Genomic DNA, 20,945 nt, shown 5'->3' with positions numbered 1-20,945 from the left:
GCCTACTACTTCCGCCCCCCACATAGTAATCATTTAGCTGCCCCTCCAGATAGTTTTGCAGCCCATACCTCCACCTCGCCTCCTCTTTTCCCTGCTTCTTATAATAACTCACTATTCAGGGTTTGGCACGTGTTTCCCGCCATTCCAACAAACATTCACCTGCCTGCCGCGTTTCCCAGAGATTCTTCCACCAATCCTGAAAAGCGGGCACATCCCCTTCCCCCTCCAATAGCCTCACATTCAGTTTCCAATAACCTGGATAAACCCTGATCATTCCATCCCAGTCCAAGTCCGCTAGCACTGCATGGTGATCTGGAAACCCCACATCAAAGGTCTGTACGTGCCCAACTCTAATTCCTTGTGTTACATAAAGTCTATCCAGATGGGCCGCATAGCCCCTGTGAACAAAGGTGTGCTCCACCCCCACCCACCCCACCCCACCACATCATAAACCCCTGCATCCCCCAGCAGATTCCGTAAGACAGGTAAAACACACCCCGCCCCCCTCGGCTCAACATCACCATGGCTGATAACGCATGACCATAATGAACGGCAAACTCCAAGTGTAAAACGTTAAAGCCTCCCTCACAAATTCTATTTTAACTTTAGAGTTGCTTTCTGCAGGCATGTAAACTCCAATAAAACAAACCCTCACCTCACCCCAGTACTCATCTACCCTCACCACCCTCCCACCTCCCCCCTCCTCCCATCTCAAGACATGCCAAAGGCTGGACTCCTTCACCTCTATAGCTACCCCACCCTTAAATTTTAAAGAACTGCTAACATTCATTTGGTAGCCTTTTAACTGTAACTCGCCCAAACTTATAATTGCGTTCTTGTATGAAAAATACATCCACAGTGTACCTGCGCAAGAACCACTCCATCCACACACACTTAACCTCTGCCCACAGGCCATTTACATTGATGGTAACACACTTGAATTCACAAAAGGAGGCTTTCCTCTATGTTTGAGGGTCTTTCCCGTTCCCACACGTACATTACACTGACCTTCTTTGACCTTTGACTTCCCAAGACCCCCCTCACCCCCCCGTGCCTACCCATATGCTGGGCGCTTGCCACAACCCCGTCTGCAAGAGGCGCCTCAGCCACTTTCAACCATAATTTCTTCCCTGGACGTTGTCCCGGTGTCATGACCTCGTCCATATCCGACACTCCTGCCGTCCGTTTGCGGGAACCACCTTCCACACACATCTCCTCACCAGACGAAGCCTCCTGCTGGACTTCCACCACCACCTCATGCAACAGTGTCATTGTAATTACGTCCAGGTCTCCCATATTTGGCGAATCATCCTTCACTACTTCTTGACACTCCGGTGGAACGTCTGGGCTATGCTCTGCCCCATCCAGGAAATCGTGTAGCACGTTCTCCAGCAAACTTTCCTGTGACAACTCCACAGGCTCTGTAGGCTCCACAGGTGGCGTGGGCACGTTTGTAGTGTCCACCGACAGGGTGGCACACGCCATAGACCACGTCTCCTCTTGTACTTCCTCACTGCAAAGCTTAGGTCCTTGTCCAGGCGAGGGACGAGTCCCCAGATCAAAGGCCTCGGTTCTTAGGACCACAGGAGAAGGTTCCTGGATGCGTACAACCAAGCGTCTGGGGCACTGAGCAGCCATATGTTCATACGAGTTGCATAACCTTCATGTCTTCCGTTGGCCTTCCTAGTGAACAAAAACTTGGGTCCTGTAGTGTTCCAGATGAACGTAAGACGGAATCGTCTGTTTTAATGTCATCTTAAGGGTGTAGGAGCCTTCCGGGAGCCCCTCGAATGGGCCCTCCCTCCACACTCCCTTGGTCGCTGCATGTACAGTGCCGTATCTACCAAAAACTTTCCGAATAACATACTCCTCCGCCTCGAAAGGCACGTTCCTTACTTTGACCCAGGTGACATATGTGGAGACGTCATGCAGGCATACCTCTATGGCTGAATTCACCGCCATTTTCCTCTCTTGAAAAGCTTCCACAATCTTGGAGTAAAAGCCGGCATTTGTGAATTTTACAAAAAGCCTCGACATCCAATTGAGAGCCACACCATATAATTCCTCAGTGAGGATGCCGTAGACGTCTCGAATAATGGTAGGCAACAAGACATGCATCGTTGCACCACTGAGAGAGCCACGAATGAATTCAACACAGACTGTGTTTACTCTTCTACCCTGATGATCCACCATCTTGCATACTGTAGTACACGGTTTGCCACCAGGTGTAAGCAGGAGCAGGCTCAGAAAGCGTCCTCTCAGCCCGCAGGTTGAGAGACGATTGCAGAGATAATCACAGACAACACTACAGTTCACTACCCCTATCTTTCTCTTAACAAATATTTCTAAGGAATCAATGGAATATATTGAGATCTCATTTCTTCTCCATGATGAAGTGTCAGTAAATAACCACATATCAGCATTAAGTTCAGTTCACTAGCTCACAGAATTACCAGTGACAAAGGTGTTGACAAACTAATAGAATTTTTTCCACCAAAATAATTCAAAGACTGCACAACAAACATTGTCCCATAAGAAGGAAACAGATCACTACTAAGAGACTAAGTAACTCTTGAGTTTCAGATAGCATCTTTAGATCCATAGATGAGAAACATCATTTTGAAAAGCAATACAGACGTGGCTTAATAACTAAAGAATTTAGTAAAAACTATCCCTCAGTCTTCACCAAACTAATAAGGTTGTTCAAATTAGTATATTATTCAGATAGGTAATTCAGGCTTATATGGTTTATTTTAATTAATGCAATGTTATTTTATTGTAACTGTATCTGTGTATACCTGGATAAACTTACTAAGTAGTAGCATCCGCTGGATTATACTTGGAGTCCGGGAGCTTCTGACAAATTATTGTCTTGTTAACAGGTAGAAAAACTGCGTTCTCTGGTGTCCAGGATGAGGATGTTGGCCGCACAACCCAAACTAGAGAAACAGGTGAGAACTAGTGTTGTATGTGTGTGACAAAATGACACTGTGTATACATACAAGTCACTGTGGATATATCCTTGACTATGTATTCCATACACCAATGTAAATATGTGTACTCGGTTAACATCATGTATATACAAATATTACTTGTTTATACTCAGTATCATATATACACAACTGTCACTATGTATACTCACTTCAACAACATGTATACACTAATGACACATGTATACACCTTCAGCAGCATTTCAACCTCTGCCAAAGATCCTCATCAGTAAGTACAAGAAAATAAGAACTACCACATATTATATAGGAGAGGAGATCAAGTGAAGATGAAATGTTGGTGGTAATTGTTGTGAGGCAAAGTTTATCTTACATGACATTTAGAAGCAGACAAGTTGAACTGACTTTTTGATACTCTGTGTGAAGACAGTCAAGTCTTGGAAACATGTCAAGCCAATTTTGTCCTACTAAATCAACCATGAGGCAGAACAAATCCATTATATTGAACAGCAATCTGGTCCAGTTGTGTAAACGATAAAATTAACCAACTCAGCTTAATCACAAGTTTGTACGCTCCGAGGTTCGTCCTGGGCTCGTCCTATTTCATAATTCTGTTCCATCTCCAATTTTTAAATGGATTTATTATATTTTTAATAATTTTATTGATGAACTATGTACAGTGTTATAAGAATGAACTGTCAAGCAAGTTATGCTTTATTATCTAAGTCATATGAGAAAATTATGTGGAAGACTAATGGGAGGATAGAGCCCCTCGTCTATGATAATTTTTTTTATATTTTTGTTTAAAACAATTCAGTACATCATATAATAAATATACATATAATCTCAACAACATGAGATTTATTTCAACCTATCCACTTCCTACTCTCTTCACTGTTTACAGAACAGCAGGGCGACAATAACAAAACATTACCCCCCTACCCCAAAAGATACCCTTAGTGTGTACCACTCAATAAAAACCTGGTACAAACAACTTTCTACTTAAGAACATAAAGGCTATCACCTGCTGCCAGAATGCAAGATCTATCCCCCACTATCTGCATGGACGGCCATACCACGTGACACCAATGATTATAATAAGCACAAAAATACATAACAAGGTCCTTCACCTGTGGCCCTGCCCGATGGCTCTAGCCCCATCCCCAAAACCCCCACTGGTTGCACGCCTACAATGCAAGACATACTTGCAGAACAAAAACCGCAACTGACCATGACATATCAGGATCAAACATGGTGGGATTACAGATCCCAAAGTCTTCTACCTGTAGGCAGAAAAAAAACCATAACCTCCCCTCCGGCAGCAGTTGCCACCGTCCAGCATTCCAGCATACCTCAAAGCACGCAGGCGCTTGTAGCCACCAAGCATAATATTCGTACACCTCCTCTCCCACCATGAACAGAACCAGGACAACCACTCGTACCAGAACATGCACAAAATGTGACAGTGACACACTCACCCTGGAGGCGCTGATGACTATAACAGAGTTCCAACAGATTCACCCTAGCTCACTGGATGGCAAGCCCGACGTCTATCCCCTGATCTAATCCCCACCCCTACATACTAAGCATTTCACTTACTGTGAGGATAAGATAACCCTCAGAAAAACATTCCCCCACCTTGTCCCATATAGATCTCTATTCCTACACATAGTATGGAATACCGTCACCACCAGCACATGCTTCCTCACTTCCCAAACATCTGATCCCCTCATGCACCAGGATATGTATACGTAGTCCACCATCACATATGCTAGCATCCGTGCCAAACTCTCTTCCACCCCCCACATCTAAACTCAGCACCCGCAATACTGACACATCCCCCCCACTCTCTGCACCACCCTGCCCACCCATTTCCTGATTCTCTCCAACCCCTCACAAAAATACATGATATGGTAAGCAGTTTCCTCTCCCCCACACAACCCACAACGCCCCTCCCCATCCATCCTTCAATCCCTCAGTACCACACCAGATGGCAAGATACTGTGCAAAAAACAGAACATTACCTCCTGCACCCTGGGCTGTAACCTCAACCTGCTAAATCTTCTCCAGATGTTTGCCTAATCATAAATTGGGTATAACCCCTACCCTGGGTGCACCACCTGTTCCCCTATCACCCTGTACAATGCCCCAACATTAACTTTCCCAGGTTCTTGGGCCAATGCCAACACCCACAAGACCGCATCACACTCACACAGGTGCACTCCCCCATACAAGCCTCGCAACACCTCATGAACTTTCCCCAACCATCCATCCTGAAAAACCTCTCCCCGCAATACCTCATGCCTTAGATCCAAAAGGCCCATCCCCCCCTTTTGAACTGGCAATATAACCACCTCCCTTTTTAACCACTCGTACTTAGAACCCCACAAAAATCTGAACACCCTCCTTTGGATGTTTTGAATTACCGGCGGCGTTAATGGAAACACTTGTGCAATGAACCAAATCTTACTATACAAGAGCACATTGATTACAATCACCTTCTGCAGGATAGTGAGATGATTCGGTCTTAGTGCTCCCAATCTCTTTACCACACAGACCTCACAATGAGCAGAATCATCCTCCCTCACCCTAACTAAATTTGCCCAATATACAATACCACATATCTTCAAAACGTCCACACAGGTAGTCACCACTCGACATCTCCAATCCACCCTCCACTCCCACAACCACAACTCTAAAATGGACGATTTCTCTGCATTCACCACCATTCCTGAGGCACTTCTGTAAACCTGCATCACCTCCTCCTACAGTGTCCCCTCGTCAACCAAAACCATCACGTCATCCATGTACCTCACCAGACTTGGCCATGGCCACCCTTCTCCTGTCCCCTCGTATTCTTGCCTCCACCATCCTATAGAAAGGGTCTTGCATGCATGCAAACAACAATTGTGAGAGTGAGCAGCCCTGTCAAAGCCCCCCTTCTGTAGCACCACTGCTTTCCCCAAATGCCTGTTAACTTGTACACACACACACTCTTGGTTATACAATGTTTTCACTCATCCCACTATTTCCTCCCCAAAACCCTGAGACAGTAAAATGCGACCTAAATCCTCCTTTTCCACTGTGCCATATGCCCCCCTCCCTTCCAATGCTAACAACCCCCCTCCCCCACTAAAAGCAGCTACAAAATCCCGGAGGATACCGTGACCCATCACCATCGATCTGCCAGGCAAACCAAACTGGCTCGGGGAGACCACCCTGTCAGCTACACACTTAAGGCGATTACCAAGCACCTTTGCAAAGAGCTTATAGTCAGTGCACATCAACGATAATGAATGATAATCCTTTAGGGTACACTGATGTGACCCCTTTGGAACTAAGACCACTATCCCAGTTGCTTGCCCCACGCCTAACCTACCACCCCCCCCACTTCATTTCATTCAGGAGCCTGACCAAGAAACCTCGCAACAATTCCCAATGCAGCATATAAAATTTGCAAGGAATCCCATTCACTCCCCTCGCCTTACCCTTGCTCATTCCAGCCAATGCTCTCCAAATTTCCTCCTCCTCAATATCCCCCCCAATGCCATTCTATCACTCCCTCCCAGGGGTTTACCCACACAGCCATTCACTTTCTCCAACAGCTCTTCATTCACCCCACGACTTCATCAATAACGACCATGCCACCTCTCAGTATACATTCCCATGCCCTCTGTCGACCTGAGCACCTGCCCCATCTGATAGTTCTCCCCCCCTCACACACCTCTAAATGCATAAGAGTCATTGCCTTCCTACATTGTTGCTGACCCCTCAGGACACAGGACAAAGGCCTATCCCCCTATAGCACCTCCTCTATACCCACTTGCACCCTTACGGCTTCAAATCTCTCATTCTGCAACTCCCTTAACCTCTCCTTCAGGGCCTCCATCTCCTCAATATGGTACCTTCCCTGCAAAGTGCCTCCACTGTAGCAGCCATGTAAGCACTGCTCTAGATAATTTGACAACCCATATCTCATGTGGTTTATCCTCTTCCTTTCATGTATGTAAAAATCTCTTATCCTAACCTTTGCAATGCTATCCCACCACGTCATCAATTGCCCTCCCCTTCTTCCTAAGCTCCTCCCATAGTGCAGCAAAACCCTCCACTGCCTCATCATCCTCGAGAACCCTCGTATTTAATTTCCAGTAACTCGCCTGCCTTCTAGCTAACACTTCCCACCCCACCTCTGCTACAACTGCTCTATGATCAGAATAAGGCGCCTCTACTGTATGGACAGACTCTATACCAACATGCTGCGTAACATATAATCTTTCTAATCTTGCCTCACAGCCCTCCCTCACATGTGTATGGTCCACCTCCCATGAACCCCCGGCAAACACATCCTGCAGTTACACATCACAGAGAAGCTCCCCAAAAATAAGTGACAAAAAACCCACCCTCCTCAGCAGCACATCTCTTCTAACAGCACAATTCCAATCCCCTCCCACTACTGCAAGAGAAGGTAAAGATCGTAAGAAATACACCAGCTCTTCCCTCACAAAAGCATACTTAACGCACACTATGTTCTCTGCCAGAGAGTACATGCACTCAAAATCCACTGTCTTACCCCTCCACCATCCATCCACTCTTAAGATCCTGCCATCTACCCCCCCCCTCACTCCTTAGCAATAAAAACAGGCTTGCCGCCCTGATCAAGATGTCTATCCCCCTTTAAAGTGCTCCGAATGCATCACAAATCGCTGATAGCCCTCCACCTAAAAATCCTTGCCAGCTTTCCAGTTATACTCCTGAATATATGCTACATCCACACACACGGTACCTATGTAAGAACATACAAAACCAATCACACTTCATTCTCTCACACAAGCCATTAACGTTCAGCATCATACACCGGAGGCCAGTTAATGCTTGTGTCCATCTGGCCCACATCCCCCTTTACATGTGCACCGGGGCCCTTCTCGCTGCCCTTACCATGCTCACCATGCAGGAAACCCTGGCCATCCTGCACCACCTGTTGCTGGTGCCTCCTCCCTCCTACACTGCTAGCCTCCACCACCCACACCTTCTACCCTGGGCGTTGGGCCGGTATTAAGACATCATCAGAGTTGGATGTCGCTGCTGCCCGTTTTCTGGTGACAACGCTCTCCTCCATCGATGAACTGGGTTCCTCCTCGCGATGCACCTCCACCACTAACAGCTGTGCATCTTCTGTACCCGGCATCAGCCCGTCCACAACGTGCCCAGCAACATTCACTGCCGCCTCATGCCTAGCATCCACCTCTGATGCCTCAACCATTTCGCTCCAAAGTTGATCACGCCCTCCATCCTTCGCCTGGGCAGACTCAGGAACGTCCTGCCTCTTGCCAGTGGGCGCTGCTTCAGCCGGTCGCCCAGCCCGGCCCCACCTGCCACACTCAGCTGCAACATGATCATAGTCTCCACATATCCTACAAGTTCTCTGCCCAGCATACGTCACCATTACTTGAGTTCTGAAATCCTCCAAGAAAACATAAGAGGGTATGGGATGACGGAGGGTCATTTTAATGGAGAAACTTCCCTCAAGGTAACCAGGATGTGCACCAGTCATCCATTTTCCCTATTGGGCAACATGTACAACTCCATACCTTTCAAAAGCTTGGCGAATGTCGACCTCATTCGCCTCAAAAGGTACGTTCCATACCCTCACCCATGTATACTGTCCGGAAATGTCCACAAGTCTGATGCTCAATTCCAGGGCCACTTCCATACTAATCTTGGTAATGATCAACAAGATCCTCATGCACCTGCACGTGGAGCAATTTCACGAATATCCTGAACGAATCATTTAAAGCCACGCCGTACAGCTCCTTGTCATCGATGCCGTAGATGTCTCTGATAATCATTGACAACAAATCATGAACCATCGTAGGCGTGATGGATCCATGCACTAATTCAATTACAACAGTGTTTACTCTGCGACATAAGCCAAAGACCATGACGAGCACTGGGTTGTTAATTTGGTTGTTGACAGAGAGTTGTGAGGAGCATCCACTCACCCGGGCAGCCAGGCGAGGAATATCCATCTATGATAATTACGTGGAAGACTGACGGAAAGATAGGACCCCTCGTCTATGATAATTACATTTAAGACAGATTGGAAGTTAGGACCCCTTGTCTACGATAATTGCATGGAAGACTGATGGGAAGATAGGACCCCTCATCTATGATAATTACATTGAAGACTGACGGGAAGATAGGACCCATCGTCTATGATAATTACATGGGAGACTGACTGGAGGATAGGACCCCCTAGTCTACGATAATTACATGGAAGACTGACGGGAGTATAGGACCCCTCGTCTATGATAATTACATGGAAGACTGATGGGAAGATAGGACCCCTCGTCTATGAATAAGTACCCAGGTAAGACTAATTAAGTGTGTTCATGTAGTATTTTCCATATTTACGTTAATAACGTACATATACACATGTCTTGCGTTCCAGTTGACGTATCTGCTGGACTTACTGGACAACTATCCTGCCTTTAGCATCGGTGGCTTTTACGTCTTGGCTGAGAGCAGACTAGTTGATGTAAATAAAACTTAATTGTTAATACATTACAGATATGAAAAACTAATACAAATCACTTAAGAATCATTGCTTTTTAATATACTTAAATATTTATATTATATTTGGTATTGCAGGTTGCTAGTTTTGTCGCCACATACCTAGTGATTCTGCTACAGTTCCGAGCAGTTGAAGACCCGAGTTCTGAAACAGCATCTACCTAGAGAGGCAGCTGTTGTTTCCTGCAGGAGATGATTACATCCTCCTTTCAATACAACTAACTTGTTTACTGTAGGTACTGTAGTTCCTGGTGAAGGAACGACAAAATAAGAAGCATCACAGCATCTTTTCTGAGAAAGTAACTACTCTGTCAGTAACAAACAGTGTTGCCGATGGTGATAATGGATAAAACAGATTAAAATGGAGACATCCATTGTTAAGAGAATGGATAAATCTTATTCAGATGGATATTTAATTGAAAACAACAAGAAAGGACCTTGTAGATTAAGACTGAGACGTCCTCTAGATTAAAGAGGATGAACCTAAATTAGCATTATGAATATGAACATTGTTCATAGCTTTATTACAAAATTAAAAAAATTAACATGCACCATGTATTTGTTAACTGCTTCATTACATGTGTTTTCTGTTACTGTAATATTTCTTTTTACTGGTACTTAAGAATCATTTGATAATTTGCAGTAAATCTTGAGTAACATGATCCCAGGTTCCAGTGTCCAAGGTAAACCATTCCATTATATTACTCAAAATTTACAACTAATTTTGCCAACTTTTAGAGAGTAGATTACTGTGATGACCATTAGTATTGTAGGAAATAAAGATGCTGGGTGCAGAGAATTTTTTAATACAACGTTTCGCCCAAGTCTGGTTTTTATCGAGTATACAAGAATATGTAAGTACTGTACGGCACCTTACAGGACAAACAAGCAATAATAAGTCAAGCTTGATGAAAAACAGATAACATCTGTTGATATGAAATTGCGAGATTAAGTATAAGTGACATTGGTAATGTCAGGTAGAGGTGAGAGTAAGAGGTGTGAGTACAGTGACAGATTTATTGATTATAATGTAAATCACGGTCAGTGGGTGCAATTAGTTTAGTCAACATGTATATTCCGCTGTTTTGCTCAGTGATATAGTGAGATGGATCACTGGTGCTTCCAAAAATCTGTCTAGCCCTGTCATCTTCCTGGTGTAACAGTTGTACTCTCGGTCAGTCCATGATGTGAGAATGACAGTAGTGATGGACAGCACATTGCTGGTTTTATCCTTCCTGCTGGAATATTTTCCTGTTGGAGTGTCTGAGGGTCTCGTCACGGCCTCCTGAGAGACTATAGCATCCCACCATACGTTATACTGTATAATTCTGTTGTGTGTGTTTAAGACTTCTGAAGATCTCTTGCATAGTTTTGGTGGTACAGATTGCTACATAACTTTTTTTTTTATATTTTATTTAAAACATTATAAATTACAAGGTTGTATAAAATATTATATAAATTACAAGGTTGTATAAAATATTATATAAATTACAAGGTTGTATAAAATATTAAATAACACCACAATATAGTATCTGTACAAGATTACTTAGAATCATACCACATTTGCAGAAGAAAAATTTTAAACCTAATACAAAATAGAAATGTGTAACAAACACTCAAAAGACTTACATACAATGCTCTGACACACATTATATCAAATGATAAAATATCTGACACATACACACAAAACTGTTGGGGGGGCAGTCCCCCCCATTAAAACCCATCTATAAATACATCCCTGCAAAATCATCTATCACATCATAAAAATCAATGATTTTCCCTTTAAAGGCTTATTTTTACTTTAATATACATCAGGCTACATAGAAACGAAGGATTCTTCTCTTATGTTGGTGCAGCAGTGTTTTGGCCATTAGTGTCACCTTCTTTAGAAGCTCTATGGTGTCACCCCCTAAATGGTGTCACCCAGGGCGGCCCACCCCCCGCCCTCCCTTATGACACCACTGGAGTTGATGCTATAACTCGGTGGGATGCTGAGCCTATGACCCATTATAGTGATCTTCATAAATTTTATAATGCACCTTTCTTTATAGAAGTTGATATTGCTCAAACGTATCACCAAGTCATAATGGATCCCTCCTCTAACACATACACTGCTTTTCCTATGCATCAAGAAATGATGTAGTATAGAGCTGTATGTTCTTTTGTCTGGTGACAACCTATGCTACCTCATGAGACTGATGAGAAAGGTTTTGGGTAATTTGCCTAATGTTTCAGTTAATTCTGACAACTACATAATGACATCCACATGGGATAAGCATATCCAGACATTAACATTAGTCTAACTTAGGTAATACTCTCATGGCCTCACTGCCAGGCTGAAGACATGCCTCTTTGGTTTTAATCAAATTAGATATCTATGTTTCATTCTCTCTAGTACTATCAAAACTTTGTTAGACTTTAAGTTCCCCAGAGCCAAGAAACTCATGCATAGATTTCTTAGCTCCTTGAATTTCTGTGCAAAATTCATTCCCAATATTACAGACCTTACAGGAATATTATCTGACTACCTTGTAAAATCTGGAGCTTCCTGACGAAGCTCAGGAAAATTTTAACTCAATAAAGAACATTTTTTTTTCCAAAGTTCCCATACTTAAGATTCCAGTTATCAGTAAACCATTTTCTTTGAGAACTGATGCCTCCAATACCAATGTAGGAGCAGTGTTATTGATGCATCATGAAGGTACTCCCTTCCCTGTATTCTTCATGAGCTCGAAACTTCTTCCTGCAGAAAAGAGATGCTCTACCATTGAAAAGTAATGCTGGGCCTTGTGTGGGGTATCTCAAAACTTATGTTTTATCTACTAGCTAAAGAATTCATTTTGGAAACAGTTCATAAACCTTTTATATACGCTGAGACTTTGAAAGTAACCAACAGTCGCCTCTTGAGGTGGACATTGGCTCTCCAAGCTTTCAAGTTTCATATAGTGTGTATCAATGGTTCATCCAATTATTTCTCTAACTGGTTAAGCTGTGACAGTCAGTAGAATATTGGTAAATTACATGACTTTTCTTTATAATTTTTTCCTAGCTATTCCTCTTATATTCTGTAAGTCTCTGTATGGGTTAGAGTGAGGGAAAAGTTTATGGGATAGTAAGGGGAGTAGTGTGAATGAATGGTGGTGGTAGTTTGTTGGTCAGTATGCTTGTTGTTATGGGGGTACATTATTCCCACTACCCCCCTTTTTCACTCGGTGGTAGGTGACGAGTGTTTCTCTGACCGGTTGTCAGTCACTAGACTTGTGGCTTCCATGATATCTCTAAGTATTCGTTCCACTCATATTTAAATTATTATTTGTTTGGGTTAAGTTAGTTTTAATAAGATCTTCATGCTTGTTTAGGTTTTTATGCTGCAAATTCTTCCTGTTCTGATTTGGGTTTATGTAGTGTAACATCATTTAATCCCCACCATTTCTTTTAAAGGCTGTACACCTATCATGTGAGTGATTTCTCTATTGGTGTGCAATTTTGCATTTCTTAATTTTAATATTTATTGTTGGCTTGGGTCATTCAACACAGGCGAGATAAGAGAGGCAGCATAGAACTTGAAAAGATATGACAGTCAGTCAGACATCTCTACCTACACTGGTGCTCCTTCCACTCATAACCAACACCCAACCAGCTACACACAATTCTAGCAGATTTCTTCCAGTTATAACTCCAACTGCTTCACAAGTGTTGTGGTGGTCAGAGGACCCCAGTACTTCTGTTCCTCAGAATCTCTACTTATGTTGGGGTCACTGTCTACTCAAGTGTGTCAACAGTCACAGCCACCTATGACCCCTGCCCCCAAAGTCATCAACAATGGCTCAGCATTCCAAACCACAATTCAGAGCTATGTGCCCAGATCTTTGGCATGGCACCATTCTTAACTACATATTGCGTACATATTAGCTTTGAGTCACTGATTTTTTATATATTTCATTTTTCATTTCTTTGCTTCAAGTTGAATTGATTTCATGTGTAAGTGTTTAATATTCACTATTTTTTATAATAAAATTGTTTATCTTATGTTATCATTGAACCTCCACAAGGAAGGCAGGGTAGGGGTCAGCCTAGGAAAAGTTGGAGGGAAGGAGTAAAGGAGATTTTGTGTGCAAGGGGCTTAGACTTCCAGCAAGCATGCATGAGTGTGGTAGACAGAAGTGAATGGAGATAAATGGCTCTCTCTTAGGACGTGATGTGCTGGTGGAGAGTAAGCCAGGTAATATTTATGAATGGACTCACGAAATTGTAATGACATGATTGCAAACAGACCATACCATGGATGGGGTTAGATTATTATTATTATTATTATAATAAAAAAAGAAGCACTAAGCCACAAGGACTATACAGCGCTGCAGGGCAGGAAGGAAGTGAGGGCATCAGGTGGCAAAAGGGAGATGGATGAGTAATAGGTTACGGATAACAGCGGGGCAGTGGATGGTGAAAGGGTAAAGGGCAGCAAGAGACTGAACTAGAAAGGGCTGAGGGGAGTGCAAAAAGTATCATCAGAGTTTGTGGAGTAAATCAGTCGTTGTCAAGAAGTCAATGAGAGAGTCAGGATTAAAAGAGGGTCCATCAGCAAGAAGGGAAGGTAAAGAGAGAGTAGTAGAACGAAGACGACGTTGGAGGTAAATTCTGCGTGCTCATTGATAGAGAGGGCAGTCTAACAGAATGTGGCTAATCGATACTGGAACTTGACACTGCTCACAGAGAGGAACAGGGTGCCTCTCCATGAGATACCTATGAGTAAGACGAGTGTGACCAATGCGAAGGCGGGAGAGAGTGGTCTCCCAACCTCGGCACTGATGACAAGAAGACGGCCAGTAACCTATGCTCGGTTTAATAGAATGAAGTTTGTTACCGAGCAGAGTTGACCAACGTTGTTGCCAACGGGTGCGAAGGTGGGTAGCTATTGCAGCAAAATAGTCCAGAAATGGAACACCTCGATAGGAAATTGGTAGGTCATGTACTGCTGACCACGCAGCAGTGTCTGCCTGTTCATTGCCCTGTACGTCGACATGACCAGGGACCCAACAATAAACAATATCTTTATGTTTGGTAGAGATACGGCGTAGCCAAAGTTGGATACGGAGAACTAGGGGATGAGATGTATCAAATTTTCGTATAGCCTGTAGAGCACTAAGGGAGTCTGAGACTACTACAAATGATGACACAGGCATAGATGCAATACGAATAAGTGCTGCAAGAATGGCATACAGTTCAGCAGTAAAAATGCTAGCTGAAGATAGTAAATGTCCCCGCACGACGCTGTCCGGAAACACTGCTGCGAATCCGACGCCGTCTGAAGACTTAGAGCCATCTGTGTACACAGCGGTGGCATGAGAATGGGAGTGGAAGTGATCAAGAAAAAGAGAGCGGGAAGCCACCGTAGGCAGTTGAGCTTTCGAGCAAGGGAGTAAGAAAGAACAGACCCGAACAGCTGGAACTTCCCAGGGGGGTAGGGAAAAGTGAGATGCTACATGAACATATAAAGGTGGTAACTGAAGGGAAGACAAGAGTGAATGTAGGCGAAGAGAAAAGGGATGGAGCAAACAGGGGCGGCGAACGAATAAAGAATGTCTACTAATATCGGTGACCATTCTATAAATGGAAGGATTGTGTAGATCGTGAGAGCGTACTTAGTAGCGAAGGCAATGGGCATCACGGCGATCAGACAAGGATGGAACATTCGCTTCTGCATAGAGGCTCTCAACAGGGGAAGAGCGAAAAGCACCAAGGCACAAACGTAATCCTTGGTGATGGATAGAGTTAAGGCTAGAGAGAGTAGCAGGAGAGGCCACGGAATAAATCTGGTCACCATAATCGAGTTTCGATAAAACGAGGGCTGAATGTAGGCGAAGCAGAGTTCGACGATCAGCTCCCCAGGAAAGATGAGCAAGGGTTTTAAGAAGGTTTAGCCGGCTGTGACAAGTTGCCTTCAGAGAGGTTATGTGAGGTTTCCAGGATAACCGACGGTCAAAGAGAAGGCCTAGAAACCTGACTGTATCACGTTCGGGGATACGGGAGCCATAGAGATACAAAGGATGATCGGAGATAACAGAGCGTCTAGTGAAAGTAATTTGGTGAGTTTTGGTACTTGAAAATTTAAACCCATGCGTGGTGGCCCAAGTGGAAACACGGTCGACCGCATGCTGGAGAGAAACTGCAATAAGATGACAGTCAGCGCCTGCACAAGCAATAGCGAAGTCATCAACATAGAGTGATGACCAAATATTGGGTGGAAGAACAGAGGCCAAATCATTTATAGCAAGGAGAAAAAGTGTTGTGCTTAGAACACATCCCTGAGGGACACCTTCAGCTTGGACGAAGTCCGGGGAAAGAACATTATTGACTCGAACACGGAAATGTCTGTCAGTTAAAAAGTTCTTTAGGAAGGATGGTAGATTGCCTCGGAGGCCTAAGGAATGGGCCTGGGCCAAAATATTATACCTCCAAGTTGTGTCATATGCCTTCTCAAGGTCAAAAAATATGGCAATAACTGAGTGATTATTCGCAAAGGCATTACGAACATACGTATCCAAGCGTAGTAAGGGGTCTATGGTAGAACGACCCTTACGAAAGCCATATTGACTAGCGGAGAGACTGTTGTGTGTCTCTAAATACCACATTAAACGTCGATTTACGAGACGTTCCATCACTTTGCAAACTGCACTAGTAAGAGCGATGGGGCGATAGTGGGAGGCATCATGTCCTGTAGTACCCGGTTTGCGGAAAGGGAGAACAATGGCAGATTTCCACAGCTGGGGAAGAACTCCTTGTGCCCAAATAAGATTGAAGAGGTGTAAGAGGACTACAAGGGCAGACCGATGTAAATGTTGTAACATACGAATATGAATGTCGTCAGGCCCAGCTGCCGATGATCGGCAAGCTGAGAGCGTTGCCTCCAGTTCTTGAAGTGTAAAAGGCACATTATACTGTTCTTCTCTGAGAGAAGAAAAGTCCAAGGGTACTAACTCTCTGGCAGACTTTGAGGAAATAAACGAGGGACATAGATGGAGCCCTCGGGAAATATGGACCAGATGTGTGCCAAGTTCAATAGCAACGTCGAGAGGGTTTGCTACATCAACACCAGCGACCCGTAGAACAGGAGCTGGGTCAGGAGAGTATTTACCACTCAATTTCCTCACTTTTTTCCAGACTGCACTCATAGAAGAAGCAGAGGTGATGGTGGAAACATAGTCTCGCCAACAAGTGCGTTTAGCTTCACGGATGACACGGCGAGTGATCGCACGCTTCTGCTTAAAATCGAGAAGTCTCTCAGCGGTTCTATTGTACCGGTACCTGCCCCATGCAGCACGTTTCAAACGTACTGCACGAGCACAAGCAGGAGACCACCAAGGCACGCACTTCTGAGAATGCCTGCCTGAGGTTTGGGGTATAGAATGAGAAGCTGCGGTATAAACTGACGTCGAGAAGATGTGGAGGAGCTCATCAATGGAGGATGAAGAAGGAACCTCACTAAAAGCAGTGAGGTGTGAGTAAAGATCCCAATTTGCCCGATCAAATTGCCAGCGAGGGCTACGGAAAGGTGGTGAATAGGAAGGAGAAGTAAGAATGATCGGAAAATGATCGCTGTCATGTAAGTCTGGTAGAACAGACCAGGTGAAGTCTAGTGCAGTGGAGGAAGAGCAGACTGATAGATCGATGCAAGAGAGAGTATGAGTACGAGGATCAAAATGAGTGGGAGTACCTGTATTTAAAACATGGAGGGGGTGAGAGGCGAGAAAAGCCTCCAACTGAATGCCACGTGAGTCACAATGAGACCCCCCCCAGAGGAAATGGTGGGCATTAAAATCACCAAGTAACAGAAGTGGTGGTGGTAAGGATGAAACAAGAAAGGCAAAGTCTGGGATAGAAAATGCTCGAGAAGGAGAGAGATATAAAGAACATATTGTAAACCACTTATTCAAGTGGATACGGGCTGCAGTGTAATGCAGCGAGGTATGGACAAATAGTTGACAGTACGGAATATCATTGCGTAGAAGAAGGGCACTTTCATTAAAGGTCCCATCTGAGAAAGGATCCGAAGAATACAATAAATTATAGCCTGAGATAGGTTGGAAAACAGCCGAGTGTAATTTTGGTTCTTGTAAGCAAGCACCAACAGGGGAAAACCTGGAAAGCAACATCTGAAGCTCACCCCGATTACCCCTGAGGCCGCGGATATTCCACTGTAAATAGGCCATGATTGGCGATGAAGAAAATATCAGGAATCTGTAGGTAAAGGCACCTACGGACTAGAGGGGTTAGAAAAGTCAACGTGTGGTGGCATTGGAAGACGTTCAAGTAGCGAAGGAACGGAGCGTTGCGAAGAATGGGGTTGTGAAGATGGAGGAGAGGGAAGAGAAGGAACAGGAAGTGAATCAGTGTCCATTGAAGGTTTAGTCTCTGCAATATATTCTGAAATGGCTTCAAGTGTTTCTGAATTCAAAGATGTATGGGAGACCATATTGGAGATAGAAGGAGGAGGGTGAGTAAAGATTGGGACAGTAATGGACTGTACCAAAGTAGAGGGGGAGGGAAGAGTGTAAGGGACTGGAGATGAAGTGTGGGGGGGGACAGAAGAGGCAGAAACCTGGGAGGTGGTAGAAGAGGGAGAAACTTGGGAGGGGACAGGGGTGGAAGGCATAGTACGAGGAGGAGGGTGAATCTCCACACTTGTAATAGAGCCAGAGAGAGGGGAAGAACTAGGTACAGAGACTGGAAAGGTAAAGTGTGGAGGTGGAAGAAGGGAAGGAAGGGGCAAAGAAGATTTGAGCAATGTGGATTTTTTGGACTTCTGAGTAGAGGGGCGATTGGTATTAGGTGTCGTACGAGGTCTTGTCGATACTGGGGCTTGTGAGGAAGGACGCGAAGATGTGAGAACAGACTGAGTTGTAGTCGGGACGTCAGAGCCAAGGACAGCAAAAGGATTAGATGCCGTAGTGGCTATGGGAGGGGTAACAACAGAGGAGGCTGCAGAAGATGGGACCCCAGAAGTGGGGGGATGTTTGGAAACACGAGAATAAGAAACACGGGGTAGTCTCCCTTGGAGGCGGAGATGAGTAACTGCCATAGCATAAGGGAGACCTTCTGCCTCTTTGAGGCAACGGATTTCACGTTCATTTAAGTAGACCTGGCAACGGCGGGAGTACGAAGGGTGAGCTTCATTACAATTAAGGCAAGATGGAGGTTGACTACAAGATGTATTAGAATGGTCGTCGGCACCACAGACTGGGCATTCGGCCATAGATCTGCAATATTTCGCTGGGTGACCAAAACGCCAGCAATTTCTACATTGTTGTGGTGTAGGTATCACCTTTCGAACTTGTAACCGATGTCCCGCGACATATACAGAGGACGGGAGTTCTCGGCTGTCAAAAGTTAAACGAGCCACATTGCAAGGGTAACGTCTCCGCCCCCGGGCAGGAAGGACATAAGTGTCTACTTTGAGGATTGGGAGATCCTGGAGTTCCAGCTGTTCAAAAATGTCATTGCCACATGACTGGAAATTCTGTTGGACTATGGTATGGGGCAGAATGACAGTACCACTACAAGAATTGAGAGAAAGATGTTTTTCAATAGTGATAGGAGTAGTATCGATATTCGAAAGGAGAGAAAGATCATGAGCTTGGGTAGCATTCTGGACAGTGACGATGCGCGTACCGCTCTTGAGAGCATGAAATGAAATATCTCTGCCAACATGACGCAGGAGCGCTTTGCCAATACTATGGTCAGAAAGGTAGGCAGAAGAAGAAGTCGGTCTTAAAGTAAAGAATTTAGTCCATTGTGTGGTCCGAAACTGAGCGTGGAGAGGGAGTGCTTGACGTGTCGGTCTTTTCCGAGTAGAATGGGAAGGTAACGAAGGAGCATCATCAGGAGATTGACGTTGGCGTTTAGGAGTAGGACCGGAGTTGGTCCGGCGTGAAATGGGCGGGCGATTCGAAAATTGCCATACCGTAGAGGGAGAAGCCGGAAGCATAGTCAAAGGAGAGCGGAGTTCAGACAAATCGAAGGAGTCAGTCGAAGCCCCGGTACCTGAAGCGGGTGAGGAAACAGCACCAGCAAGAGGTACAGGGGCATCAGGAGTGTCCGAAGAGTGGTCTAAACACAAGGCAGGGTCAGAATGGGGTGCGGTATCAAGAAGGGGCCCGGGGGTAGTGGGTTCATGGACTAGGGCTGCCATGGTTAGGTTACTCCTTTGCTTTTTGTTTTTAAGAAAAAAAAAGAAAGAAGAAAAGAAAATAAAAATAAAAAAAAGAATAAAAAAAGGGGGGAGCGGGAGGAATAGTTCCCAGGAGGAATGAAAGGGCCGGAAATCTCCCTCCGCGCCCAAGAGGACCTCAACACCGCTAGTAGCGCAGATGCAGCATGGAACCCGTGCCATACCCTACCCTTCATGCCAGTAAACCAGCAATCCGGGATAGCAACCTCACATCTGCCGAGCTACCTCGGTGGACAAAAGAGAGGGCGGCCGGATATCCGCCACAAAGCATACCTCCTTCGGCCACCACCCCCGGAATCCGAAAGGTGGCTTCCAGAGATACACCCGTCGCCCGAAAGACACCCAAAGCTACTCCGGGATACCGGAGAGGGATCGGGACATCCCCAGGCAATCCAGATTCCACGGCAAACTACGCCACCGCCAAGAACCTCAACGGAATGGGATGGACCCCGGTGTCCTTTCCCCTACCTAGGAACTAGCGCGCCTGTGGGAGAAATCCCAAAGGCCAAAAAGAGGAAGGGCAAAAGGGAGGGGTGAGGAGGAGGAGGAGGAAATGGAAAAAGGGGAGGATGGGGAGGATGGGATAGGGGAGGGGAGAATGGGGGGTAATTAGGTTCGGTCTGAGGAAGAAGACCGACAGGGCTAATTCCTCAGACCAAGAGCCTCTTCACCACGCCAAGGAGCCCCCCTTGAAGAGGGCACAGCCACGTTGGTGGGAGATTCGTCCGCAAAAACTTATATTTGTCGTCACAGTGGTGCCTATGCTAACCTTCCTATGACGTATAAAATACCTAGTTAGACGAATCTTATTGTTGCCACCTGGCCCAGTGGCTAGTGCGTTGGTCTGGCATTTTATGACTCTCTGATCATAGGTTCTATCCCTGCCTGTGGTATGGTTTATGAATGGATTCAGGGAAACAAGAAGGCCAGACTTGAATCCTGGAGATGGGAAGCACAGTACATGCACTCTGAAGGAAGGGTGTTAATGTTGTAGTTTTATAACTCTAGTGTTGGCACACCTCTGGCAAGACAGTGATGGAGTGAATGATGATGATGAAGGTTTTTCTTTTACAGGCCACCATACCATGGTGGGAAACAGCCTTTGTGTTAATAAAAAATGTGTATATTAGAATGTGTATATAACTAAAATAATCCTGACACATTGAATACTAACATGTTTTATCTCCTGTATGTACTCA

The 20,945-nt window shown here is 44.9% G+C and overlaps 1 long non-coding RNA gene and 1 pseudogene across 1 annotated transcript; both read left to right on the top strand.

The window, feature by feature from the left end:
- The window catches only part of LOC138851117 (oocyte zinc finger protein XlCOF7.1-like), a 369,730-nt pseudogene that overhangs the window by 302,036 nt on the left and 46,749 nt on the right, over positions 1 to 20,945 (top strand).
- LOC128705279 (uncharacterized) lies at positions 2,881 to 10,124 on the top strand. Its single transcript, XR_011390995.1, has 3 exons — positions 2,881 to 2,951; positions 9,397 to 9,483; positions 9,597 to 10,124. It is a non-coding gene; the product is annotated as an uncharacterized lncRNA (long non-coding RNA).

The sequence above is a fragment of the Cherax quadricarinatus genome, chromosome 100 (assembly GCF_038502225.1).
Source record: "Cherax quadricarinatus isolate ZL_2023a chromosome 100, ASM3850222v1, whole genome shotgun sequence".
Classification (NCBI taxonomy): domain Eukaryota; kingdom Metazoa; phylum Arthropoda; class Malacostraca; order Decapoda; family Parastacidae; genus Cherax; species Cherax quadricarinatus.
The sequence above is the reverse complement of the archived record's forward strand: the minus strand, read 5'-3'. Positions and strand labels throughout refer to the sequence as shown.